The following is a 27,790-nucleotide window of genomic DNA, read 5'->3' on the forward strand; positions in this document are numbered from 1 at the left end:
TGTCTCGTGGTGGCAGGCTGGTGTGTACCATTCAGCGAACCCACCAGAGGCTGGTTGTTTTTCAGGGGGCATCTCTAAGACGCCCTCTGAGTGCATTTTTCATTAAACCCCACACTGGCATCAGTGTGGGTTTAATGTGCTGAGAAGTTTGATACCAGACTTCCCAGTTTTCAGTAAAGCCACTATGGTGTTGTGGAGTTTGTAATGAAAACACACAGCACCGTATTCTCTTAATGGCATTACTGTACTTACAGTGTCTAAGAATTGGTCTAGACACTGTGGGGGTACAGGGCTCATGCACCTGTACCCTCACCACTGGTATAGTGCACCCAGCTAGATGTGTGGCTGACCTATACCAGGGCAGTGCGTTGTAGGCATGGCACACAGGGATGTGTGCCATGTCGACTCTTTGGGCCCGATTCACAGAACTAACTTAAGACAACATCCTAAACTTACTACCATTTTAATTTTCACAGAAGGCACTTACTCATTTTGGTATTCACAGAAGACACTTACTCATTTCGGTATTCACAGAAGTTAGGAGTCCTAACTTTAGGACTCCTAAATGCCTTCTGTGAATACCGAAAGTCCTAAAGTTAGCATTTTTCTCAGTTTAGGAGTAGTAAAGTTAGGACTCCTAACTTTCGGACTCCTAAATGCCTTCTGTGAATACCGAAAGTCTTAAAATTAGGATTTTTCTCAGTTTAGTATTAGTAAAGTTGAAGTGAGATGTGTCTCCGGCGTAAGCAGTTGGTTTTTTCACTAAAAGCTCAGAGTGAGGAAAAGCTGGATTATTTAGCTATTGTAGTTGCTTCATTGCTGGGATGGATTTGCAATCTTGTCCACATTCAAGGTTATCTGAAGCTAAAGCTGGGTATGGCTCTATGAGCTCATTTCACGAGATCCAACTCCAACCGTTTCAGCACAGAAACAAATTCTGAGCAGGATGAGCCTTATTTTCTAGCACCTTTTCCCAGTCCTCCAGATGAAAAAAACATGTCTAAGTCCCACTTTTCCCCAAATGCTGGGAAAGTTCCTCCTAGTCTTTCCTGCAGCCCTCATGTTCTCAGGACAGGCTTCTAGACAATAAGTTTCTCTCCTTCGGAAACACTCAGGTGTCTGTGGTCCGTTGGGCTTTCTGGGAGCCAGAAGATTTGGATTTTTCTGTACTGGGAGCAAGCTTACCGGAGATCATACATCTGATCCTTAGAGAGAAATTCTGGTTCATGGGTGGCAGTAGACGTTTTGAGTTCTTGAGTTTTCTTTCTTCAATTAAGGCTTTCCTCTTCAGATGTAATATTTCCTAGTAGTGGAGGCGGTGAGATGCCAGTCTTATCTTGTATACTGTTCTGTGATTGAAGCATTGTTACAGCCAAATCCTGTCTACTTACTCACCCAAGGCCCACGCCATTATGCAGCACTTCCTCTTTTCCTTACTCTAAAAATTCTCATGAGCCGTAATTTGAAGTTGATTGTTCTCTTCTTCCACCAGAATGGTATTGCGCACTATCAAGTGCACTCTACAATGTAAATGAGAACTATTTTTCCCCCTTCTGGTACTGGAGCCGGAGGATTTAGGTGACTCTTAGGAATGAATGGGAGCAAATCCTGTCAGCCCAATTTGACATGTATATATACAAAGAGGTAATGTGAAGATGTGATTTTTTTGTCAGTTGCTCCTCTTTCTCTCCCAGATGGTGACTCCCTGTTAAGGAGCCAGTTATTGACAACAACCCTGCCTTCCTGGGCCCATGGGCCAGATTATTGTCATCTGGAGAGCAGGGTTGTTAACGCCAGCCAATAAATTGTATTGGCTTCTTCAGGTGACATGACTGGCAGTTTTGTCTAAGGACACACAAAGTATACCTTTTTTTTAATATTTATTTTTATTGAAGTAAAAAACAAATGAACATGTAAGAAAAAACAATACAAGGCGTACGTACATAAATGTGTCACATCAGTGCGAGGATAGGGACATACACATGCAATTCAATCGACATAATCACGGGAGAGGCAAGGGAGAGTAAACTGAAACAGGAGAAATGCTTAAAGGGTTGCGGAGGGAACATCAGGTTGGGAGGGTAGCAATTCAGTGTCTAAGTCCGCTTGGGGGGGAGTACATATCTCACCACGATACGAATTCCATTGATTCCAGACCTTCCCCCATTTTCAAGGTCTGCCACGGGCAACGTACACTGTCTTCCCTCTGAACATGCACCAATCCATGTTTTGTTTCCATGCCAGAACCGTGGGCGGCCTCTGGGCACCCCATAATTGGGCTATGTCTCTCTTGGCAATCATATTTCCCAGGGTTACCCATTGAAGCTGCGCCACATTGTAATCATTCGGCTCCCACATGTTCAACAAGCGCCGCCTAGCCTCAGGCATCGACTTCACACCCGTGACCTCACTCATAACTTCATGCACACGAGTCCAATAGCGCGCCACCGTAGGACATTCCCAGATTATGTGGAAAAGGGTACCCAAGAAGCCACAACCACGCCTACACAGCCCATCCAGAGAAAATCCCATGTGCACCAGACGCGGCCCTGTAACATTGACTCAGTGAAGAATTTTGAGTTGAACAAACCGAAGGCGTGCCGGAATTGCCACCTCCTTAGGGGAAGACACCGCCGCCTGCCAATCCTCATCATCCAGCTCCAAGCCATCACTAGTCCAAGCCTCTCGGAGGCGACATAGGAGGTCAACCCTGTTGTTTATCAACTTTTTATATATTAGCAAAATTGTGCTGTCTGGGACATACCCGTCCAGTATACGGTCCTCGAGCGGGGATGCCTCCGGAATATCCGCACCCACAGGAAAAACAGATAGCAACGCATGACGGATTTGAGCGTAACGAAAAAATTCCCTAGCATTCAAGTCATACTCTACCTTCAGTTCCTCGAACATCTTGACCCTACCTTTGGTCCACACATCAGCTACCCTGCAGATACCGATTACGTCCCACTTATCGAATCCCTTCGTTTTCCATAGAGACCCCAGTCTCTCAGACGCAAATAACGGGGTCGCTCGAGTCAATTTATCCGTCCAACCCAGGGCAGCCGTGGCGCAATACCATACCTGTACTGCTATCCTTGTGGGGCCCGTGAGTGCCCTACCCGCGGATCGTGCCTATAGAACCCTGTAGTAGTCCCCGCCTGGCAACAACCACTTATCCATCTCAAACGCCGGATTTGGCGCGGGACCATAAGTACAGTGGTTAATCGCCCCCATCTGAGAGGCCCAATAATAACGACGAATGTCAGGGAGCGCGATTCCACCATCATACCACGGGAGTGTCATCTTCGCGAGAGCAATACGGGGATGACCCCCCCCCATAGCAATTGCCTCTGTAGACTCTCGACCTCCCGAAAGTAGCTAGCAGGCACAGTGTCGAAAGTGTTCTGCAACGCGTAAAAGAACCGACAAAGTATACTTTAATAAAGTTATTTTTCCACTAAAGTTACCATAAATCTGATTTCACAATTAAATCAGACTTACACAGTTGAATGAAAAGTAACGTTGATTAATTTTGCTAGCATTTTCTCTATAGAAAATATTAATTAATAATGTTAATTATACATTGGCCTCTGCTGGAAAAGGTAGCTTACACCTACACAGTGAAATCTTTTGGACATTCTGTCACTATGAAAGCATGCAACTTCAAATATGTAGTGCACCGATTTTTAGGTACCCTACCCTGTGGGCTTAAAAGGCACATCCCAGAAGTGACTTATTATTATACAAAAATAGGTTTCTCTACAGGACAAAGGCATATTTCCTTTCTTTGTGCCACTACCATACTTTATATCTGCAGCCTAGCCAGAGTATAGTGGTTCTCCTGACAGCCATATATTTGTAATATATGCGAGTGATGAATACAAACTGAAGTCCACATATGACATTTAACTTTCATGGGAATTGACTAGGGACTTAATAAAGTTAAATAGATAGTTTGGGTGAAACTACTTTTGACAGTACAATTTTAAAGCTAGAACACATGGACTGCAGCTCTGAACAGAAGTCCTAAATTGAGAAAATTAGGGTCCAGAGAAAATGCAAACAATTTGGGCTGAGCGGGCAGAAAATACAGATTTCCTACACCTCGTCTTCTGCATCTAATCCACTTCCTCACAATTACTCCTCTCTCCCCATTCCTTTGCTTGCATTTGTAGTTTATATAAATATTTATCTCCATATTTATCTTTCTCTCTCTTTATTTCCAATGCTACGTTTACAAGTGTACATACACCTCGAACATCTTCTAGGGACAATCTGTCTCTAGTCTCAGTAGCTAAATAACTTCTATATCATTTATGTGAAAAACAGCACTGTTTTAGAATTTCCACCCATCAAGATGTCCATAAAGTGTATGAAAAAGCTATTAATGGGGGCGTGGCTAGCAGCCGATGATGGCGGCCGCTGCTTAGGGAGGCTCCCGGGAAGAAGCGGCTTCCCGCATCGATCCGCATCACATATCCTTCCCTCACCAGCTGGGTGGGGCGGACCAGACCCAGAGACCGTGCGGCTACCATTGCCGAAATTTTGGGAGCGGCAGAGGCTTCGCCGGGAGCGGAATCGCCGATTGCACGTAGAGGAGGAGCTGGGCCTGCCTGCAGCGCTACAGCCGCGGAGCCACAGAACGCCGGCAACCGACCGGAAGTGGCCTGGAGCCGGAGGAGGGGAGGCCGGAAGTGCCGGTGCGCCGGGTGAGTCGATCCGAGCGCCCACGGAGCCCCATCCAGTGCCGTCGGGCCCTGGGGACGCTCGACTGCAGCCCTTGTCCTGCCCGGGCCCACGCGTTTCACCCGGAGGTGCAGACAGCGCCTCGGAGACATCGCTTTCCCGCTGCCCCCAACAAGATGCGACAGGGCCGGGTACCGGCCAGTTAATCATCGCGGAGCCAGCAGAGAGGGGGCCAAGTGTATCGGGTGCAGCCACTTCATCGAGGGCGCCGGTAGGACACCTGCTAACAGTACCATTGACAGGGCCGGGGATCGGACGCCATTGCACAGCAGAGGCACTGAGGAGGGGCGATCCACGAGGCCCACCATGAGGCCATAATCCGGAGTGCAGCTGGGGTGCAGATTCGGAGCAAAACCGGCAAATAGCCGAGGAGTGGCGTCGGCAGGGGCGACAACCCCCCCCCCCTGGTGTGTACTTGCGAGGGGACGTCCTCGACTTCATTGTGTGTCCACCTGCGCGGACCGGCGCGACCGAAGGCACCCCTCCCCCCCTTTTTTTTTTTTGGCGGGACCAGCCTACGCCATGACACACAGGGGCCCAAAAAACGCCTCCGCCCAAGCCAAACTGGACAAGTTTGCGTACAACAGGCAGTCACCGCCCCAGGAGCAACGAATATCGGCTGGTAAAGTGGCAGAGACAGATGGGGCAAAGAAAGCCACGCTTGATGACGTCCTGGCGGCGCTGGCCCAGGTGCAGGCGACGGTGGGTGCCACGGCGACTGAAGTCACCCTGATACGGGCGGATCTCCAAAAGATGAACGAAAGGGTCAAACAGGTTGAAGTGGTCACCAAGTCGCTGGTCGAGGATGTGTCCGAATTACAGACGGCGGTGGAACGACTGCAGGCGGATAACAAGCTGCTTAAAGACAAGTTGGATGACCAGGAAGGCCGTTCCAGACGTAACAATGTCCGTATTTTAGGTGTGCCGGAATCGGAAGACACGGGGGCACTAGACCTCTATGTGGAGGACTTAGTCAAGACCCGGCTACAACCTAAGGGGCTCTCGAACTTCTTTTCGGTTGAAAGGGCCCATCGAGTTCCGGGAGGAAAGCCCAAGACGGGAGGCACGCCGCGTCCAATACTGGCCAGGTTGTTCAATTTCCGCGACCGGGACGCCATTCTGCAGGCCGCAAGGGTGGCGCCGGCCATACAAATCCAAAACTCAAAGATTGCTTTCTTTCCGGATTACACGGCGGAAGTGGCCAAACGGAGAAGAACGTTCCTAGAAGTGAAAAAGACCCTGAGAGAGAAGGAACTGCCGTACTCCATGTTATTCCCGGCTAAACTTCGAGTGGTCGCGGACAAAAAGGTGTGGTTTTTCGATAACCCTGAAACGGCCCGGGACTGGCTGGAGGGCTGGCACACTGTTGGGAGACAACGCAAGACGCATAGGCCGGATCACGATCGTAGGGGTGGCAGCAGAACGGACTCCCAGACGTCTGGTCGAGGAGAGAGACTGGAGCGGTCTCCGTCCCATGGATTTGAAGGAGGAGGTGGGGCCGAATGACTCCTACCCCGAACTCTGCATCACTAAAGATTACTGACTCCCGATGTGAATTGCTGTTTGAACTGCTGCACGTAGACTCTGGCATGGCCGCCCCGACAGCCTACAGGGAGGCCGCCAGCCCGGGGAGACACTCTCCCCCCTACACGCAAGTACTCTGGTTATGGGAAGGGTAAAGCACTCTGCTTGGTTGGGGTGGCGGGCAGTTCGAAGTCCGTTTGGCAGGGGGGCAGGGAGGGGGGATTGTTCTGAACTGTTTTTGTTACTGTTAGGAATGTGTGCAAGTGGTCGGGGTCACTGCTTTAACCCTTGTGTGCGCCAGTGCATGTTGCTGGGGAAAGACAGCGATACTATGCCCCCGTAATGTTCCCTACTTCTTTGCTGTGCAAGGGCACGGCCATGAATGCAATTCAGCCTTTCAACCGATACACCCCGAACACTCTAAGCACTGATGGCTGATAATACTGGCCCGGTAGTGGAAGTGGGGTCCACTGACTCACATTGCCCTCCCTTATGTTTAATGTCCTGGAATGTGAGAGGCTTGGGTGACAAGGTTAAACGGGGGTTGGTACTGACTGCAATTAAGCACCAGCGACCAGCCTTGGCCCTGCTGCAAGAGACCCATTTGGTAGGGGGGGCAGCGAAAGCCCTGGACAGACGCGGCTATAAAATGTGGGTCCACTCTGAGTTTACGTCAGGATCCAGGGGGTCTGGTATTTTGGTACAAAAGAACTCCCGATTCCTTCCCTTGTCGACTAAGACCGATGACCAGGGATGCTTCGCAGCCTTGCATGGGCAATGGGAGGGGAGGCTCTTCAATGTGGTGTCTGTATATATTCCACCAGCTTTGCAGTCGGTCCACCTCCCGAACCTGGGAGAATTCCTTTTGACTCTCCCCGAGGGTGAGATCATTCTGGGGGGAGATTTTAATGCTGTCATGGACGCGCAATTGGACAAACACCCCGCGCCTGCTCCACAGGGGGGGGACTCCTACTTCCGGCGCTTCGCGCCATCCATGGGTTTGACTGACATCTGGAGACGCTTACACCCCAGCGCGCAACAATACACTTTCCACTCTTCGGTGCATGGCAGCCTGTCGCGCATTGACTACTTCCTATCGCTGGGGGAGGGCCTCCGCTATGTTGATGCAATGGGGATTCACCCGAGGGGGATTTCCGACCACTCACCACTCACATTGTCACTCTCCTCACAGACTAGTGCACGAAAACGCATTTACCCCATTAGTGCTACATACCTCAAGGTCCCACAGGTCCGTAAGGCTCTTACAAACACAACGAAGCAGTACTTCCTTGAAAACATACATTCGGTGCACTCCCCGGCAGTACTCTGGGAAGCCTACAAAACGGTTCTAAGAGGGCAAGCAATTAACTCCATCACGGGGCATAGAAGGCAGCTGTCGCGGGAACTGGACGAGCTGGAGGTGGCACTGCTGGAACAAACCGAAACCCATGAGAATAACCCCTCTCCCGCCGGCCTTCACGCCCTCACCCTCCAGCAACAATTATATGCTGATCACTTGCGTCAGCTGGTGAAGGGTCACTTAGCCGACACTCGTAATAGAATTTATGAGGTGGGAGAAAAAGCTGGAAAAATGCTGGCGTGGCTTGATAGGCGAGAGGGCAGCTTTAGGGGAATCCAAAGTCTGAAAGATGAGAGAGGGGTGATACATACGGATCCGCGGCAAATCACAGAGTTGCTGGCGACCCATTTTGAGCGAGTATACACCCCGGAGTGTGTGGTCACCGCTGAAAGGGCCAGGGCCCTCTTAGCTCCGATAGAGGTCCAGACGTTGTCACAAGAGGCCTCAGATGAGCTGGAGGCAGACATTACTGTCGATGAAATCCAGATGGCAATTAAGGCTCTACATCCGGGAAAAGCAATGGGCCCAAACGGCATACCCATTGAATGGTACCAAGCAATGCCTGAGACCCTCAGTGTGCATCTGTTAGGGATGTATGCGGATTGTCTGGAGGGGGGTCTCCTCCCGCCAGACCAGCGGGCAGCGACCATCGTGGCCATCCCCAAGCCCGGCAAACCGCCGGATGAGTGTTCCTCCTATCGGCCTATCTCCTTACTTAACGCCGAAGCGAAGATATTGGCTAAACTCCTGGCACAAAGGCTCCTGCCCCATCTGTCGTCAATTATACATCCGGACCAGTCCGGTTTTATGCCACATAGAAACACCTCACTAAATCTACGGCGGCTACACGGGATATTGGCTAGGGCGGACACTATCGACACGCCAGCAGTGATTTTGGCCCTGGACGCCAAAATGGCTTTTGATCTGGTGGAGTGGGAATACCTGTTTGAAACATTGAGCCGTTTGGGATTCGGCCCTCGCTTCATTGCATGGGTCAAACTACTGTACACCGACCCGGTGGCGCAGGTGGTGGCTAATGGCCATATATCACGTACATTTCCGTTGGGGAGGGGCACACGACAGGGGTGCCCTCTTTCGCCCCTGCTGTTTCCAATCTCTTTGGAACCTCTTGCGACCCTTCTGAGAACCTCATCGCTTCTCAAGGGCATAAGGTGGAGGGGGGGATGGGAAGACCGTCTGTCATTATACGCAGATGATATGCTGCTTTACCTGACAGACCCTGTGGATGGGGTGCCGGCGTTGCTAAATATCTGTGATACGTATGGCAGCGTTTCTGGCTATGCGTTGAATTGGACCAAATCTGAGCTGTACGTCTTGCGGGGCCCGGCCCCGATTCTGTCCGACACGTGCCCGCTGAAGCAGGCGGGTTCTTCCTTTAAATACCTAGGGATCCACGTCACCAGAGATCCGGTTGAATTTGTAGATAAAAACTTGAAACCCCACCTGGACAGGCTGAAACGAGATGTCAAATTCTGGTCTGACCTGCCGCTAACACTCTTGGGCAGGGCAGCGCTCTATAAGATGATGGCACTGCCGCGTTTCTTGTATGTCCTCGAAAATACACCCTATCCCGTGACACCACGATTCTTCCAGAAAGTAGCTGCTCTAGTCTCGACCCTTCTATGGGGTAACCTCCCTGCGCGCGTGGCGCAATCGAAGCTATATAGGGATTGGTACGATGGTGGTATTGCACTGCCAAATCTTAAGTTGTACTACTGGGCTGCACACCTGAAGCCAATAAACCAATGGATTCACGCCCCGCATACCGAACCAGCCTTCCAGTTGGATAGGGATCAGTTGGGCATGGATACCTTGCTGGGTCCGTTGTACGACCGCCGTAAGGTACGGGCCTTAGTGGGCCCCACTAAATTAACTGTTCAATTATGGCACACGGCGACAGCGGCACTGGGTTGGAAGGGGAGGCTCACCGGGTTGACTCCGCTATGGGACTCGCGGGCACTAGGTAATATGAGGAACACTGAGGGTTTTGAGCACTGGGACACGATAGGCATTTCCACGGTGGGTGACTTATGGGAGAGGAATGCTGTGATACCCTTCGACCGCTTAAAAGAATTGTATGGTTTGGGTGACAGGGAGCTTTATAGATACATTCAAATTCGACATGCATTGCTCGCGGCCCTACCCCCCGACACATCTCTGCCCGAATCCTCGCCTCTGGAGGATCGCCTCCTCACTGACTACATGCTAGAAAGGGCGACGTCACTCACGTACCGTAAATTGCTTAATAACTCCCCGGATCCAACACTCCAACTCAAAGGGAAATGGGAAGAGGACGTAGGGGACATGGATGAACATGAATGGAATGCAGCTCTTGGATCCCCCAAAGAGGTGGGCATCTCAGCGCGTATGCGCCTAGTGCAGTTCAAGGTACTGCACAGGGTTTATTACACGAGGTACATGCTACACCGCATACATAGGGCGCCACATCCATATTGCCTCCGTGGGTGTGGGGAGGAGGGCACTTTTTTCCACACTATATGGGAATGTCCCAGGATACAGGAATATTGGAAACAAATACTACGTACGATCTCCCAAACACTGAATCGGTCCCTGCTGCCCGACCCGCGGAGGTGCTTACTTAACATTTGGGAACCCACTGACCTGTCTAGGTATGAACAACTCTGGGTCACGGTGGGGTTAATGATGGCAAAGCGAGACATAGCACAGCGATGGGGGGTGGCGGACCTCCCGTCCAAATCCCAATGGTGTCTACACATGGATGCGGTGATGGTGACCGAGAGGGCGGTGTACTCCGGTCGAGCCTGCCCGAGGAAATGGAACAAAGTGTGGCTGCAATGGAATGAATACAGGGGGGACATTTGTGATCCTTTAGAAGACGACGAACCAGAGGACTCTGGCGAAGAGGAAGAGGAGGGGTGACCTGGGTTGCAGTGGATGGGCAGGAGAGCGATCGGGGCTATTGCATGCGTCCCCTCTTTCGACATGCTGAATGGGGAGGAGGGTGGACGGAAATGGGGGGTGAACTGGGGCACTAGCACACTGGAGCAAGGGGAGGGAATATGCCTCTCCCGAGAGGAACTGCGTTGACCTAAGTCGGATCGTACTATCATTCCTACTGTTTTAGGTTTAGAGTTTGTTGTTTTTCAAAAAAGACAAAATGCCACCAAAACCACTTCTAACGTTGATAATGCTGTATCGAATGCACTTTTACTGTGTAATATGCTCTACTGGACACTTGACAACAATGTTGCTTTCTTCATTACATTGCAAATTTGAATCATGTCTAACTTACACGATATAGCGGCCGGCCCGTGGGGTTGTAGGCGATCCGCTGTGTAATATGCTAAGTGCAATAAAGGTTTTGGAGAAAAAAAAAAAAAAAGAAAAAGCTATTAATTGGAGTTCAACATGGACTTTTTATCAATTTTAACAATGACAGAGTAAATAACATGGCCTGGCAATGCTATTATGCCCAGGATAACACACAAGATGATGGACGGAATGTTGCACAATGGCAAAACATTCACCCCCAGTCACAGATCTGGGTTTAATCCATCGTTATTTTGCTCACCAAGCCACCCCAGTTCAGACATGGCCATATGCAAATCAGTCTTGACCCTGTGCTCTGCAAGCCACTGGAATCAAGCTATCCTGGCTGATGAAGGCTGATAGCCAGAAACCGGTCCTAGGATGCTTGATTCCGGTCCAGGGAAGACATGGCTTGGCAGTTCGGGCTGGACTGTTCCCATGAGGCACAGGGTCAAGACTGATTTGCATATGGCCAAGTCTGAACTGGGATGGCTTGGTGAGCAAAATAACGATAGATTAAACCCAGATCTGTGACTGGGGGTGAATGTTTTGCCATTGTGCAACATTCCGTCCATCAATTGTTGTTTTTGCATTTGTCACCCCGAGTGGGACGGGTATGCTCAGACGTGAGTCCCGTGCTCTCCATACTACTGGAATCAAGCTATCCTGGACGATGAAGGCTGATAGCCAGAAACTGGTCCTAGGATGCTTGATTCCGGTCCAGGGAAGTCATGGCTTGGCAGTTTGGGCTGGACTGTTCCCATGAGGCACAGGGTTAGACTGATTTGCATATGGTCATGTCTGAACTGAGATGGCTTGGTGAGCAAAATAACGATGGATTAAACCCAGATCTGTGACTGGGGGTGAATGTTTTGCCATTGTGCAACATTCAGTCCATCAATTGTTGTTTTTGCATTATGCCCAGGATGGCATTCCCAATTAAAAGATGGTTTTAGTGCTTGCAGATGCTTATAGCCATCCCCGTAAATATCTTCACAATTCCAATACTGGGTGGAAATATTGCCATCACATCTGGCACAAAGTTAGAGCTCTGGTGTATGTTCCCTTTATGGCAGGATTTTCTCTTTGAGTAAAGTGAATACAAGAGATGGGATGTTGGTGTTGTTGATGCTCTAATTAACTAATTAAATGGGCCAATGTACAAGATTCTGAAGTTCTGAGTCTTTGTAAGACTTTATGTGTCTTTGTATGATTTAATCCACAGCTAATAAACAAGCCTGGGCAAGACAAGATTCTAGGTTTAAACCTCATGGGTTTATTCAAAATCTATAATAATTCCAGAAAGCAAAAAAAACAATGATGAGTAACTTTGGAAATAGCATAAACAAAATAATCAAAAGTATAATTCTGCAAGAGTACTAACATAAGGTCAGTCTCTGAAGATAACCCAAGGACAAAACTAAATACAGATTAAAAAACAGACTAACAGAAAGTCTACTCTGTTAGAAAGCACAAAAACAACTAAGTACAAAATAGTAAACAGCCTGACAGAGACAGCAGCCGAAGAAAGTCCAGAAGAAACGGGCTCTTCTCCAAAATAATACAGATTTCACAAGGACCACAAATGAATAACATCATTGACCACTCCAAAACCATATTGACTATCTGTGTAGGTTGTAAAACTAAATTCATTGGCTATGCAGCATGCTTTTGTAAAGGTAATCAATTCAATAACTTGCATTAACATTAGATTATGCAATTACAATGCTTCCACAATCCATGTTTGACAGTTTTTATTGTTGACTGTTCAATTATTTAAAATCATTACAGTAAAAATAAAGTAAAATGCTAAAAAAATAAAATAAAATAAAGTAATAAAAAAAATAAAAAAAAGTTGCCTCCCACCCCCCCCCCCCAATATTTTGCCCTCCCCTGTCGCCTCCCACCCCCACCGAACTGCGTGCCTTTCAAACCCTGTTTCTGGCAGTCCGGTCCTGTATTGCCAGGTCCCTTTTTGCCTTAAGCTCTTGGAGCTTGATTTTGCTTCGGCCGAAGATCATCGGGCTGGCTCCTCAGTGACTTTGCATTATTGCTGAAGCACATCATTTGCCTGTTTCTGGCTCTATATTGTTCGTACTTATGGTGAGGCACTCGCACCTAGGGCCAGTCTGATGTGATGAATGAATTTTGCATGTCAATGTGCTCACTGCCCATGCATTAAACTCCTTAATGTCTTCCTCATTACTTTCTTCTCTAATAATTTACAACAGGGTAGCTGGATTGAGTGAGCTGCACCTTCTTACAGAAACCTTTTCTGCAGCCAGAATTCTTTGCTCATATTTACCTAAAACGCTGCTTGGCGGGTGCTGAGTTTGTGAAAGTTAGCAATGTTTCAACTGAATGTGGTACAAATGCAATCGATGTGTGGCCCATTACAATTCTTTCGCTCTGCGTGATACCCAGGCAGAGCTGTTGCCACCAGGTCTAGTGCTGTAGAAAAATATGCATTTAGCCTCTATGTAACACCATGTTGTTGGGTGAAAAGAATACATTTGCATCTTTTTTTCATGAGAAATTAGGAAAAATCCTTCTCATAGTCCGGCATTTATAGTGCTGGGGCGTACACAAAGAGTGTCTCAGCTCTAGGATGGTCTGCAGCTATTCGTCATCCCACGGTACCTGATCAGCCCCATCATTGTGTGTCTGTCTCTATAGAGGCGTCAAAATCAGTGAAAAGTTGGAAATCCACTGACTACAGTAGCCTGCCATGCCTAGAAAACTCTTTACTTCTCTTTGTGTCGTAGGAGGGTTCATTATCAAAATCAACAGAGATGCGTTCTTTGGGCCCCTTTTCCATTCCTTTCTCAATTTAATGTCCCAAATAAATAATCTCTTTTTGACTGTAATGCATTTTAGTGGGTGATACTTTATACATATTTTAACCAAATAATTTGACAATGCTGTTGTATCCAATTTACAGCCATGCTTCGTTTTTTCTGCAACCATCAAGTCATCAATGCACTGCACCAGTACTGGATCACTAGGCAATTTTAAAGACACTAATGACCAGATGTCCAAACCTTTTTTGAGGTGACAAATGGCCTACTTTGCGATTCGGTAACCTCTTACCAATCGCAAGTTGGGTTTGCAATTCAGTATTAGGAAGCGGTGTGTTTAGGGCATCTCTTCATAGTACTGAATTGCAGTGGCATGTGTGAATGGTTTGCAACCGAAATGTGGTTGAAAAACATTTACATTTAACCACCTACTTCAAGTAGGTGGTAACCGATTCACAAAGGGCAAGGGTTCCCCAGGTGGGAACCAGGGGACCCCTTCCCCTTTGTGAATGTTACCCCCAACTCATTACAACAATGTACACCACATTGCTACATGTCCCAACTTTGCTTGTTGAGTGCAAATATAGCACAACACAAACACCACTTCAGTATAACATCACACATTGGATGACATCCAATTCCGCTCAAAAAAGATTAATTACTGTTAATTAGCTTAATTATTTAGCCCTTTGCCCACATCCTCTACAAAAAATCTGAAGAAAGTTCAAATTAACTAAGTAAGAGGGTTGATGCTGAAGAGCAGGTATGTGTGAGTCTTCATAAGACTTTGTGAGTCTTTGTAAAACTAGGGCATAGATTCATGAAGGTAAAATACGCTCGCAAAGGGGCAGATTCTCAGAATCTGCCCCTTTGCGACCGGTATTTTTGCATTTGGGATGCATCATCCCAAATGCAAAAATCACAGAATAAGAAATCGCAAATATGCGATTACTTGCATTTAAGGAATCTCAAATTGAGATTCCTTAAATGCAATGTATTAAAGTTTAAAAAATAGCGATTTTGCTAATAGGGCTTGCAAATTACCATGAAGTTGAACTTCATGGTAATTTGCAAAAACTTTGAAAAATGCACTAAAGTGCATTTTTCAAAGTTTCATATTGCACACACACATGCCCTAAGGGCATGTGTGTGCGCAACATATGTGCACAGATCATTTTCAGGGGTGCAACAGGGTGTCCTTTGGACACCCCTGCACCCTTGAAATCGCATTCTCAATTTGCGATTCGCTAATTGCGATTCGCAAATTGAGAATGTCTTCCCATTCATTCCTAGGGGCCTATAGGAAATCACTACTTTTTAAGCAATTTCTTCTTGCATAGCATTTTGCTATTTCTTATTAGCGATTCCTTATTTTTCGCTAATAAGGAATCGCAAAATGGATGCTTGATGCATCTGGGGGTTAGTCTAATGCTAATAAAAACAACTGCATGAGTAAGGGGTTCCAGGTTAAAAACGCTTGGGTTTAATAACAAATATGATCTTTACAGAAAGTAATTAGTTAATCATTTCGGAATTAGCATAAACAAAAAAAACAAAGTATAATTGTACAAGAGGACTAACATATGACCAGTATCTGAAGAAATCCCAAGAAAAAAATAAGTGTAAATTACTAAACAGACTAGTACAGACTCTGCTCATTTAGGAAGTTCAAAAACAGTTAAATACAGATTAGTAAACAGACCGACATAGAGTCTGAACCTAAAGAAAGCCCAGAACGAACTGGCTCTTCCCCACATTAACACAGCTTTTTTAAGGTTTCAGGGTACAAAAGGCACACATATTTCATGGTATGATACGGCATACTAGCAATGTTGCAAACATTTAAATCAGTCAATATTCTGGTAAACAAGACATGTCTAGTGACACCTACTTCTTAATGCATTCTAATCGGGCTATACCTAACTAATTAAGGAAACAAATTGCCATTTTATGTAGCACAGCAATACAATGGTTTATTCGGTATGCAGACAAAATATCGAGATTTAAATATCGATATACACTAATATCGATGTTTAAATATCGAAGGGACATAATATAGAAGGTAAGTAATATCGATAGATTTTAATATCGATATTAGTAATATCGATGTTTTAAATATTGATGTTAGTAATATCGATATTAATAATTTCGATCTTACTAATATCGATTTTTATATTATTTTTTTGTAGTGGGTTGTGGGTTTATATGGGGAATAGGGTGGAAAGTAATTTTATTATATTATATTGATTATTAATTATTAGGAATGATAAATTAATTTAATTAATTGGTAATTCATTTTAATTAATTGATTAATTGATAATCATGTTCTGTAGCGGGTTGTGGGTTAATAGGGGAATAGGGTGGGAAGTAATTTAATTATACTAAATTAATTTTTTTTTATTAGGAATATAAATTAATTTTAATTAATTGGTAATTAATTTTAATTAATTGGTAATTAATTTTTATTAATTGATTAATTGATAAATATGTTCTGTAGCGGGTTGTGGGTTTATAGGCGAATAGGGTGGGAAGTAATTTAAATGTAATTAAGTAATAATGTTTTTAATTAATTATTTAGTTAATTATATAATTGTTAATTAATTATTAATTGGTAATTAAATATTATTAAATGGTATTTTTTATTAAATTTTTTAGGTAATTATTTATTGCTAATCATGTTTTTAATAATTATGTATTGGTATTTGTAAATGGTTTATATTTATTTAATTGTTACATTTTTTATTATTTAAACATTTTTTATTTATTTAAAAGTATGTTATTTTTACCTCTACACTATCCAACACTTTCCCTACTGTTGCACTCTTAGGAGTGGGAATAGTAATTTTTAGCCCTATGCTATCCAACACTTCCCCTACTGTTGCACTCTTTGGAGTGGGAATAGTAATTTTTACCCCTACGCTATCCAACACTTTCCCTACTGTTGCACTCCCTGGAGTGGGAATAGTAATTTTTACCCCTACGCTATCCAAAACTTTCCCTACTGTTGCACTCTCTGGAGTTAGAATAGTAATTTTGACCCCTACGCTATCCAACACTTTCCCTACTGTTGCACCCTCTGGAGTGGGAATAGTAATTGTTACCCCTAAGCTATCCAACACTTTCCCTACTGTTGCACTCTCTGGAGTGGGAATAGTAATTGTTACCCCTACGCTATCCAACACTTTCCCTACTGTTGCACTCTCTGGAGTTGGAATAGTAATTGTTATCCCTACGCTATCCAACACTTTCCCTACTGTTGCAGTCTTTGGAATGGGATTAGTAATTTTTACCCCTACGCTATCCAACATTTACTTACTTTTTTTTATTTGTTTTACATTTTAATTAATTGTTATTTATATTATTATTTTATGTATTTAAGTTTATTTGTAATTTATTATATTTTCATATATAAATTATTAAAATACTTTTTAGAGTTATTATTAATGAAGAATATACTATGTATTATATCTTTATTATTAGTTGTTTTTATTACATAATTTATTAATTTTACATATTATAATATATTTTTAGCAATGTTTATTACATTTATAAGTATTATTATATTAATATTACCTTTTTTTAATTAAAAAACGCAATTTTTTTTTAAACGATATTTTTCACATTTATATATATTTTTTCGATATTTTTGTACTTACCTTGTTAGAGATAGGATTTTGATATTGTTGTAATCGATATTTTTGTTGCGATATTTTTGTATGTAGATATTTTTGTATTTGATATTTTGTCATCGATTCGGTTTATTCAACTAATAAAAGGCAACACAGACATTGGCAGGAAACCTTGTGAAATTTCAAAATAAAGAAACATCTTCTGCCTTGCTTTCTCGTGGGAGTACAAACAATGCATTACAGACACCACAGAGAGAGAAAGGCTTGCTTTTATAAAACTTATTCTGCAAATACGAATTGCTGTTTATGCAAGAAGACTAAGGTCTAGTCATGGTAACTAAACCACATTTAACCTAAGCATTATTTCTAAATGGTAAAAAGTCACATACAGTGTGAAGATCATGATTCATATCATTATGGGTGAGTGCACCTTTTTTGCTCCTTCAGCAAAATAGTTGCTTTCACATTTGAGAGGGAATTTCGCTTGCAGTTCCTATGCATTTTACGTTAGTGCATAATACACTTCCATTTTAGATGGCACTTAGCACAGGAATTAAGACCTACAGTTGCATTACAAAAATCCTTTTCTATCTAATAGACTTGCCCAAGCGAAACAAGCACATCTCATCAATTGCCTTCATCACATAACTGGTTTATTCCACTCAGTGCAATTTACTAACTCCTTTGAAGACATAAATGTGTATGGATGTAAATGCTGTTTGGCACACTATCTGGTCCACATGCTCACCACATACAAAGATTTGCTTTTCTTCCCCTAACTCTAATATGAAACATGCCCATTCATCAATCATCAAATCAAACTTTATTTGTTTTTTTTTTAGATAAAACCATAAAAGTCATACACACATCAATAAAACTCCACATATGTACAGAATAGCCAAACAATGTGGCCAGTGTGATCTAATTACAGTTTAAAAATAAATCCCACTATCAAAGTTAATTACAGCTTGACCTAAGTCAGATGGTAGCCCTTAAAAAGCTGAGTGTATACAGTACAGTATCATTTGAGAGAGGTTGTAAAAAGATAAAAGCAGGTCTCACCCTCCTAAAACAAGCATTTTTAAGAATAGGAATGATAAATGACTTTCTACGAACCTCATAAAAACTACAAAACATTAAAATGTGCATCATGTCCTGAGGAGACCGACCGCTGCAGCCACAGGGCATGAGGCCCTGACCTCTATGAGTACCACAGCGTTGGGCCAGGAGGTAGTGAAAGAAGTTGAGCCTAAATCTGGTCAGTAAGAAGCGATCATGGTTGCTTTTGATCCATAAAAGGTATGGTTCAGGGGATGGCACAGTTTTTAATCCAATGTACCTGCACACACCTGGCTTGCTCAGCTCTGTTGCTTCTCTATCAATCAATCAATCAATCAAACAAGCATTTATAAAGTGCACTACCCACCCAAGAGGGTCTCAAGGCGCTGGGAGGGGGAGTAGCGGGGGGGGAGGGTTTGCAGCTACCGCTCGAACCGCCATGTCTTGATGAGTCTCCTGAATACACAAAGCTAGAAATAACAGTGCTTCACAAAATATTTTGTGAAGCACTGTTAGTTTTCTCCACTAGAATTATTAGATTTTTCTATCATAATAGATAGAGACACCAAAGGGTTTATCTTTGTGTTTTCATTGACCCCCCTCCCTGTTAATAAATATAGGGGTACCTTCCTACTTTTGGACGATGAGTCTCCTGAAGGTCAGCTGGTCCTGGGTCTGGCGCAGCTCTGTGGGCAGGGTGTTCCATGTCTTGGTGGTGAGGTAGAAGAAGGTTCGGGGTGAAGAAGGTGATTTGTTTGTTGAGGTAAGCAGGTCCGGCGTTATGGAGTGCTTTGTGAGCTTGGGTGAGGAGCTTGAAGGTGATCCTCTTGTTCAGGGGAGCCAGTGCAGGTCTTTCAGGTGGGCGGTGATGTGGGTGTGGTGGGGCATGTCAAGGATGAGGCGTGTGGAGGCGTTCTGTATGCACTGGAGTCTTTTTCTGGAGTTTGGCCATGGTTCCGCGTAGAGGGCGTTGCATTAGTCCAGTCCGCTGCTGACGAGGGTCTGAGTGACCTTCCTTCTGCTTCAGGTGGGGATCCACCTGAAGATCTTTCGGAACATGCGAAGGGTGTTGGAGCATAAGGAGGAGACGGCGTTGAGTTGCTGGGTCATTGAGAGCGATGATTTCCTGGATGACCCCCAGGCTTCGTGGTTGTTTGGTTTGTGTGGGTGCCATACCCAGGGCAGTTGGCCACCAGGAGTCAACCCAGGTGGAGGGGGTGGAGCCCAGGATGTGGACCTCTGTCTTGTCTGAGTTCAGTTTCAGGCAGCTGTTCAGCATCCAGTTGGCGACGGCCTTCATTCCTTTGTGGAGGTTGGATTTGGTGGTGACGGGGTTCTTGGTGAGGTAGAGGATCAGCTGAGGGTCGTCGGCAAAGGAGACAATGTTGAGGTTGTGCGCGCTGACGATGTTGGCGAGCGGTGCCATGTAGATGTTGAAAAGGGTAGGGCTAAGGGATGATCCTTGGGGCACGCCGCAGATGATCTTGGTGGCTTTGGAGCGGAATGGGGGCAGCGCACCCTCTGGGTTCTGTTGGTGAGAAAGGAGGTGGTCCAGTCCAGGGCTTTGTCGTGTATTTCTGCATCGAGTAGGCATGTGCGGAGGGTGTGGTGGCAGACGGTGTCGAAGGTGGCTGCGTGGTCCAGGAGGATGAGGGCCGCGGTTTCGCCGTTGTCCAGTAAGGTCCTGATGTCGTCTGTGGCAGCAATGAGGGTGGTTTCTGTGCGGTGATTTCTGCGGAAACCGGATTGGGACGGGTCCAGGATGTTGTTCTCTTCGAGGTATTGTGTCAGTTAAGGAGCAGATCCATGTCCTCCATGAAATGGACGAAGGAGTTTAACAGACATTGTAGCCCCCTGGCTGTCGTTGCCATGAGGACAGTATCATCTGCATATAGGAGAACCGGCAGGCTGCGCTTGCCCACCTGTGGGCGATCAGCTCTTGCCTCCAGGAGGGTCTTCTCCAAAGGGTTAATATATAAATTTAAAAGGAAGGGGGCCAGGATACACCCCTGGTGAACCCCTCTCCAAATATCAAACTTGTAGGTTACCTTAAGATCTTTTGAGCAGCGGACAACCGATGTTGAGTCTCTGTTAAGGTCCCTTAGAAACAAAATCATTTCTGGGTGAGTTGCACACCAATTCTCTCCATAACTTCTTCAAAATGTAATCGAGTAGTATTAGTCTCATTGCGTGCTCACTGTTGACGTGCCAAGCCCAAACAGCACGTGTTGAACCAAACGACATCATAACTTGGGACTATTTTTTGCCCCAAACCAGTGGCGACAGCCATTTTTAAATGATCTGCTTTTGCATCTATTCTTAAACCATTTTGCTTTTCAACCTTTTTTTTAATCCTTTTGTCCATCATGCATTCTTTATTTCAAACATTCAACTTCTCCTGCAAGGTAGTGCAATTTCCCGAGTTTCTCATGTTATGGCGGGCCATCCGAACCGTATTTCATTGATACGCCTGACGAAGGACCCGTGGGGTCTGAAATGCATTGGGTTATAATAATCTGCACAGAATGAACTTTGCTTCAGTACGTGTTATTGGGAAGAGGTTCGGATGGCCCGCCATAACATGAGAAACTCGGGAAATTGCACTACCTTGCAGGAGGAGTTGAATGTTTGAAATAAAAAATGTATGATGGACAAAAGGTTTTAAAAAAAGGTTGAAAAGCAAAATGGTTTAAGAATAGATGCAAAAGCAGATAATTTAAAAATGGCTGTCACCACTGGTTTGGGGCAAAAAATAGCCCCAAGTTATGATGTCCCTTAGAAACAAAACAATGTCCCTGTCAATGCCAATAGAGGACATCATCTGCCAGAGCTATTAACACGATTGCAAGTGGCAGACAGATCCATGAAGGCTAGATGGATAGAGCTGGAGCGAGCCACAGTGTACTTGTTCAAAACCATATACAGATTTAAATATTGTTTCACTGTGGAACGCCCTGGTCAGAAACTGTATTGCACCTCAGTTAAGATGTTATTTTCGTCCGCCCAGGTTTGAAGTCTGTTCAAAACCATATGACCCACCACCTTTACCAAGGAATCCAAAAGAGAGATAGGCCTATTGCAAAGAGTGCTATCCCGTTCTCCCTTTTTAAAAACTAGGACAATGGTTGATAGGGCAACCAGCCTGAACCGATGCATTAATGACTGCTGTCACTACAGGCACCCAGGTTTTCACTTTCACAATGTAAAGGTCTGGAGGAATCCCATCAGGGCCAGGGGTCTTGTTTATGGGCAGTCACATAATACCAGCTCTTACCTGTTGAGCTGAAAAAATAACCTCAGACTTGCCTTCCTCCCTTTCCTGCCCTTCTGTCCACACGGTATCGGTCTGAAAAATGGTTTACCCTGTCTTCCTCTATGATGTGGGCATCTATTAGGGTGCCAGTGTCTCTTGCTAAAAATGGGCTGTTAATGATGCTCCAAAACTTTGAGCTATTGCTTAGGGTACTGGCCTCTACTAGTTCTGACTGGGCCTCCTCCTTCAGCTCAGACTTACACTTTGCTAGGGCAATATTGTAGACTCTCTTACCTGTACATCCCCCTATGTACGAGTCAAGGCCCAAACGTAAGTCCCAGTGTCTCTGGCTAACCTCTGTGGGCCACAACCCGCTGTTAAGTCCCAGACTCCAGATAAAAATAGAGTTGGTTCAGCCAAAAAAAGCCAAGGGGCAGGTAATCAGGCAGGTAAACATTCAGCACACAAGGCGTCCCTACTACTCACCAAAGCACAGGTGATACGGTATATAGTATTCCGTAGGAAAAACCAAGAGAGATGACCTAGCCCGGCCTCTTCCAGCTAATTGAATGCACCTCCTGGCGTAGTTCATGTGATACAGCAAGTGCCGGAACAATCTGAGAGTTTGAGTCCAGGCACAAAAAGGCAGGATGCAGAGTATCCCCTCCACTCAGACCACAGTCTCAGGGAGTAGGAAGCACAGCAGCCAGAGAGGTCCAGGATCAGCTCAGGCCCATTTGAACGATGCCACCACCGATCGGATGCCTCAGCTTGCCCAGGAGTAGGTAGGGAATCACGATTTTCGATTTTCAGGGGCTGGGCAGCCCCCGCAGCAAGACCGCTTCTTTGCCTCTTCTGCTCCGGCACCCGGCCCAGCTCTCCACAGTCAGTGAGGCCCAGGGAGTAACACAAGGCAGCCCCCACTCACCACGTGCCATGGCCACTCCACTACAGCACACAGCTACACCCCGCTACACTTTCCTGGGGTGTTCTCCGGTGGCAGACAGCTGGAGCAGGCAAGGCGTCAAGACTACAGGGGTTAGGGCAGCCCCCAAAGCAAGGCCGCTCCTCCGTGTTTGTCGCTCTGGCCCCCGGTCCCAGTCTGCACTCGTCGTTGTGTCAACTGAAGCTTAGGAACCGAAGAGAATCAGGTGTGGGAGCCGGCGAGTTTCATTATTGTCTGTAAAGGATTTCCTGTTCCTGACCGAAACATGGCTCAAGGAGTGCTCCACGCCGGATATCTTGGATGCTGTTCCAAGGGAGTACAGGCTAGTAAGGCAGGATAGGGTAGGCCAACTCGGGGGCCGCATCGTCATAATCCATGAACCTACAATAAAATGTGAGATAAAACAAGCAGACATAGAACATTGTGAGGCTTTCTTTTTCACGATTAGGGCAACAGAAGATAGCTCCTGTTTTTTATATATATAGACCACCAGGCCCAGCGACACAATTCATAGCGAGTCTGGAAGAGAAGGTAGTACCTCCCACTCTTAGACACAAAAAATTCTTAGTACTAGGAGACTTGAATATACATTTCGACAACAAGCTGAATCAGGATATTGATGCATTATGTAAAGACCTTCTAACACTAAATCTGGTACAAAAAGTAGAAACCCAAACGCATCAAAAGGGCCATATCCTAGACCCTATTTTTTCAAATATTACAGAAATAAAGATGGAAACACCATGGCCTATCCCATGGTCAGACCACCACCTGGTTCCCTTTAAAATACCTCTCTCTAGAAAAAAGTCACACCAACCGACAAAGGCGATTACCACCAGGAAATGGAATAATTTCAATTCCACCTCCTTCCAGCAGGCCCTGATGGAAAAAAAAAACACTTTAGGTGAAGAGGTTGATAGCGCAAATAATGAATGGGAATCATGGATTACAGAGGCACTAGATGAGATAGCCCCATAGAGCACTAGGCTGCCTAAGAGACAGCGAACAACTGCACCTTGGTTTAGAAATGAACTGAAAAAAGCTAAATCAAATTGTGAGAAGCTTGAACGTCGATGGAGGAAGGAATATTGCAGCCAGGCCAAACAGAACTATAAGAATGAACTACAATTATTTCATTCACTAATTAAGCAATCCAGATGCACTTTCTACACGGAAAGTATAAATAAAGCCAGCAATGCCCCTAGAGAAATGTTTACTAACCTTAAATCTCTAAAGAACCTAGAGATAATGATGATACAAAAGCCTCTGTAGAGAGTTGTAATAAGATAACAGCTTTCTTCACAGAGAAGGTAAAAAAAATATATGATACCTTCTCGGCAGAAGCTAGACAAGGGACCAGCCAAACATATATTGAGCAAATCAATCCTACAGGGGCCACTCTAGATGAATTCTGCATCCAGGAATTAACAGAATTGTCAGCCACAGCCAATGGCATAAAATCGGGCTCACCCAGAGATCCAGCCCGACCAGGAATAATAATGGAAGGAGCTAACGTGATTATGCCACATACCTCAGAGATTATCTCACGCTCCTTCCAACAAGAGGTGGTCCCCGTCAAATGGAAACAGGCCATTGTTAGGCCACTGAAAAAAAAACATCAATTGATAGCACTATGGTAGAGAACCTACGTCCAATCTCACTACTTCCTTTTGTAGCTAAAATCTCTGAAAAAATCATGAATAAACAACAGAGCATAGTAATACAAACAACCTGCTGATCATTGCGTTTGGAGGGGGAAGGTCCCTTCACGCTCTTCACCATTTTCGCGGCATTGTTTTTAAAAAAAGGGAAAATTTAGTTTGTGTTTTTTTGCGCATTTTAAACGGTCACAAATCTGCAGATTAACTGCTTTTACCTGGCCAGCTCCGCATACTCACATTTAAAATTTGATTGCACATATATCTCGCTGCTTTAGCGAGAATCCTTGGCCTCCTCGCCCCCGGCTAACATCTTCGGTGAGGGAACAGGGGCTTCTTGCATGCCATCTTGGGTCGCGTACAAGTGCTTGAGGCAATAGGTGCTGTACGCCTATTTAAGACAAGGGATGCAAGCGCGCAGAGCGCGCGCGCAGCGCGAGCGTGCAGCGGGCGTGCCAGAGGCAAGTCCGTCTGCGCCCGTCCACGCCAGGCCGGGACCAGGGGCCAGAACCCCTGCTCGGGGGTTTATCTACATGGCAGAGGCATTACGGACATTCAAGGTGGGTAATTATGCGTTAGAGGAAAGTGTGCAAGCAAGACTGTGTGCTGACTCTCTACTGAAGGCCAATAACAACGAGGCGGAGAGGGCCCGGTGGACTCAGGATCAGACCCTAGTATCCACGGTAAGTAGGCTGAAGGTAGGGGTGCTTAATACTCGCTCCTTGCAGAAACATCATCTCGAAGTGTTTACTCTACCACAAGAGGGAAATTTCAATATTTTGGCACTCACAGAAACCTGGTTGAGGGAGACATCCACCCCAGACATTGTGGCAGCCTTGCCAATGGATTTTGATGCAGTATGGTATAATAGGCCAGGGGATTCTAGGGGTGGAGGAGTAGCAGTCCTGTTTCAAAAGAGCCTTATGGTCACCAAATTCCTGGCACATAACTGTGATAGTGCGGATGTTCTGGGGATAAAAATTTCCTTGAAATCTTACTGCCTTATACTGATGGTAGTGTACCGACCACCTAGACCTACCCCTAATTTTAATGAAGGCTTTCTGTAGTTTATGACTGATCTGTGTTCCAGATATAAACACCTCGTAGTAGTGGGGGATTTTAACTATCACTGGGACAAGACGCACAGAGAACCTGTAGAGGTTCTATTGGAAATGAATATGACCTCTGTGGATTTACAGCAACTGGTGAATAGCCCCACCCATAATAAAGGTCACACGTTAGACCTAATTTGGTCTTCACAACCGCGGGCACAGATAACTGACATCAGTCCCTGTGCCTGGTCAGACCATTCCTTGGTAAGCTGTTGGGTCCCCAGTGACAGTCCACTCCTGCGGCCTCCACCTCTGTGGATGAAGGTCAGAATGTGGAAGAATATTGAGGTGGACTCTTTAGTAACGGTGCTTCACTCAATCCCTTTTCCTGTGGTGAGTGGTGGCAATCTGGACCACAAAAGTGCAGCCCTTTTCTCTCAGCTACAGCAGGCCATTTATTTATTGGCACCTGAATGGAAAGAAAGGGTTAGAGACAAAGGGAAAGGGGCCCCATGGTTTGACAATACCCTAAGGGAGAAAAAACAACTTCTCCGCCAAGCTGAGAGGCGGTGGTGACTCAACTATGACCCTGCAGAATTAAAAATCTATAAAGCCCTTTTTGCTACGTATAAACCTGCTATTTTAGCTAGGAAAGTATTTTACGAAGAAAGGATTGCTCTGGCAGGAAACAAACAAAAAGAGATCTTTGCCATTCTGAAAGAACTGAGTCAAAAAAGAGAAAATATGCCTACAATCGCTCTGCCAAACTGCGATAGATTCCAGGACTTCTTTCTCCAGAAAGTCTTAGATATTGTCTCGGAAATCACCATAACCCCTACTGACTTCAGCACTCTGGGCCAGATCAGCCCCCCTTGCTCTGGCGGGCAGTTGCTTAGCTTTCCAAATCTTGACTTTGCAGCTCTGGCTGCTTTAGCAAACCAGATTAAATCAGGCTCTCGAATGGACCCCCGCCCCCGAGGCTTTTCCAAATGGCTTTGCCGGGACTGTAAAGGCAGACTCTGGGACTACTTAATGAGTCCTTAGACCTGGGATATCTACCAGCAAATCTCAAGGAAGCAAGGGTTACCCCCTACTGAAAAAAACAGTGGTGGATGTGACAGCTCTAAAAAAACTACAGGCCTATCTCACCGCTCCCCTTCCTGGCAAAAATTTTGGAACAGCATGTCCTGAAAACACTTGTAAAACATTTGGATGACCACCAACTGCTCCACACTAGACAGGCGGGCTTTAGAGCACACCATAGCACCGAGCTGGTGATGGTGTCCGTTTTGGATGAGCTTAGAGTTAGGGCGGATAACAAACAGCCAAGTGCCCTGATTGTATTAGATTTGTCAGCAGCATTTGACACGGTCAGCCATAACATTCTGCTGAACCGGCTGTCGAATCTGGGCATAAAGGGGCAAGCACTTCAATGGCTAATATCCTTCCTGACAGACCGCACTCAGAGAGTGCAACTGGGGGATCAGTTGTCGACCCTGGGCTCATTGATATGTGGAGTTCCCCAGGGCTCCGCATTGTCTCCACTCCTCTTCAATATCTATCTGCAGCCCTTGATGGAGGCCCTAACACGCAGAGATTGCCAGGAGTTTAATTACGCCAACGACACCCAACTCCTGGTCCGGCTTGACAACACTGGCCAGGGGCAAGAATCAGGAAAAAAATATGCTCAGGTTTACTGTTAATTGGATGGCGGCCAACTCCTTGAAAGTCAACCCGGATAAAACCGAGGTGCTTATTATTCCAACTCAAAATAGCCCTCGGTGTGATCTTTTTTGGCCCCCAGAACTGGGTGTGGTCCCAATTCCGGGAACAGTTGTAAAAAGCCTGGGATTAAAAATTGACTCGGATCTGTCTATGGCTGCCCAGGTCTCTTTGGTTGTTGGTATCTGTATGGACCTACTCAGGCAGTTGCAAAGACTTGTGCCTCTCCTCTTTACTTCTGCATTACAAGCCATTGTCTCAGCCACTGTCATCTCCCGGCTAGATTATGGTAATGCCCTCTATTTGGGCATTCCTCGGAAGCTTCTTAAGAGATTGCAAGTTGTGCAAAATGATGCAGCAAGGCACATTTTTGGACTCCCCAGGAGAACGAGGGCCACTCCATTACTACATAAATTGCACTGGCTGCCTGTTGAACAACGTATGCAATTCAAGAGTCTCTGTATAGCACATAAGGCTATTCACGGGACTGCACCAAAATATATAAAAGATCGAGTGGTAACGTATGTGCATGGCAGAGCTCTTCGCTCTTCTGAGGTCTTTAGACTGGCCTCTTCTAGGTATAATCTTAAAACCAAAGGGGGCAGAGCTTTGTCAGTCTTCCTTCCACAGATCTGGAATGATCTACTGAAGTACCTGCGAAAAGAATCGGATCTGCTCTCCTTTAGAAAGTCGTTAAGGACCCACCTGTTTAGAGAGACATTAGCGTTGGC

The sequence above is a fragment of the Lissotriton helveticus genome, chromosome 6 (genome assembly GCF_964261635.1).
Source record: "Lissotriton helveticus chromosome 6, aLisHel1.1, whole genome shotgun sequence".
NCBI classification, from domain to species: domain Eukaryota; kingdom Metazoa; phylum Chordata; class Amphibia; order Caudata; family Salamandridae; genus Lissotriton; species Lissotriton helveticus.